General features: G+C 44.6%; 1 non-coding gene across 1 annotated transcript; it reads left to right on the top strand.

Annotated features, from left to right (window-relative positions):
* The first annotated feature begins 785 nt into the window (after positions 1-785).
* On the top strand, positions 786-923 carry LOC114817530. Its single transcript, XR_003765393.1, has one exon. It is a non-coding gene; the product is annotated as a small nucleolar RNA SNORA7 (small nucleolar RNA).
* Positions 924-1,979: the final 1,056 nt, after the last annotated feature.

The raw sequence follows: 1,979 nt of genomic DNA, 5'->3' as shown, positions 1-1,979 counted from the left end.
GGAAGGGAAGAGGGGAAATTTACCCAGCAAACCCACACAGCAGCTTGGCCTGGTGGAAATGATGCAGTCTTGGAAGTCAAAGGACCGGATTCTAATGTCAGCTCCCCCACTTATCAACTGGGTCACCCTGGGTGAGTCATTTACCTGCTCTGTGCCTCATTATTATTTTGGAGATTCAGAATCTGTTCTCCATCTCTCTTGAACTGTGGGACTGGATCTTGTTCTGATCGGTGTATCTTGCATCTACCGTAGCAGTAAATACAGGGCGTGACACTCTGTAAACTCCTTAGGAAACTCCTAACGGCTATTACAACTATCATTAGAGAACATTAGTTGTTCTTGTCCACGTTGCCAAATTATCAGAGGAAACTGCTTATGTGCAAGTATGAGGCACCAGGACATTTGTGAAGTGCAACACACATTTTATTTAACATGAGATTTTTCAAGAATATAATTGTCACCATAACTGGGTGTTTCCCCTATTATAACCATTTGATAGACTCGGGGCTATCGGTGATGATTTAGAAGAGATATCTTGGGTCATGGTTCGTAGTTCTTTAAACTCATCAGTGCAATCAGCAGAGGGTCTCAGAAAGGCTACTGGACATCATTAGAATGGGAAGAGAAAACATAGCCAAAGACATGGTTTACCAGTGAATCGATCAGTGGTATTTGAGTAATTACTATATGCACAGCCCTGTACTAAGCTCTTGGGAGAGAAAAGTGCGAGAGTGTTGGTTCAAACGATTCTGGACTAGAAGAAATTTATAATCTGATGCGAGAGACCCCTCTCGTGGTCGCACCTGGAGAGTTTCCAGGGGTCTACTAGTCTCGGCTACGGGAGGGAGAGTCAAGCAGAGGCAGACCCATTCCATTCCTGGCTTGTGCAGTGGCTAGCGAGTGGAAGGCCATCTGCTACAAGTCAAAACTCACCGATGCTGGGCAACAGCGGCACAGGAGGGAATCGAGGAAGGAAACTAGAGTTTACCGTATGGAAGGCGGCAATGGTCAACAACTTCGGGATTTTTACCAAGAAAACTCTATGGCTACATTACCAGAATGATCGCAGATGGAGAGTGGGGCGTTCTGGGAGAGATGTGTCTGTGGTGTCGCTATGGGTCGGAAACGACTCGACGGCATAAGGCAAGACAAGTGAGAGAGGCAAAGACTGACCTAAATTACAGATAAGGAACTGGCAGAATACAAAGATAGGTTCACAAGTGCTGGGAGGCAGGGTTTGACTGATTGGCTTTTCTGCTCGGGGATTCCTCATAGTCTTACAACTGGAAGAAGTGTGTAGATTTTGCTTCGGCATTTTAGAAAGTACTTAATAGAACCGTAAATGGTTCAAAAAGGACAACTAGCTTTTCTGCTCTGTGACCTTGGACAAGTCACTTAACTTCTCTGTGCCTCAGTTACTCATCTGTAAAATAGGGATTAAGATGGTGAGCCCCATGTGGGATGTGAACTGTGTCCAACCTGATTAACCTGATATACCCCAATGCTTGGCACAGCACCATGTAGTAAGCGCTTACCCAACACTATAAAAGAAACAAACACACTGAAAGAATAATAAAACAGCATAACCTAGTGACAAGAGCAATACTTAGTACAGTGTCCCAAGTGCTTAATACAGTGCTCTGCACACAGTAAGAGCTCAATAAATGCGATTGAATGAATGAGACTGGGAGTTAGTATTCTAACTAGTTAGTATTCCTGTATTCTAACCAGCTCTTCCCCTTCCTTGCCTGCTGTGTGACCTTGAGCAAGTCACTTCTCTCTGCCTCAGTTTCCACACTTCCACAAATGGGGTCATAATACCTTGTGCTCCTCCCTGCGATCCCCATGTAGGATGGGGACTGTGCCCAATTTGTTTATTTTGGATCTACTCCAGCGCTCAGTACAGTGCTTGGCACATAGTATACACATAAAAAATACCACTGTTATTATCAGTACCGAGGGGACTTGATTAGGCTCTA

The sequence above is a fragment of the Ornithorhynchus anatinus genome, chromosome 16, assembly GCF_004115215.2.
Source record: "Ornithorhynchus anatinus isolate Pmale09 chromosome 16, mOrnAna1.pri.v4, whole genome shotgun sequence".
Lineage (NCBI taxonomy): Eukaryota > Metazoa > Chordata > Mammalia > Monotremata > Ornithorhynchidae > Ornithorhynchus > Ornithorhynchus anatinus.
Note: the sequence above shows the minus strand (reverse complement) of the source record. Positions and strands in the feature narration are given on the sequence as shown.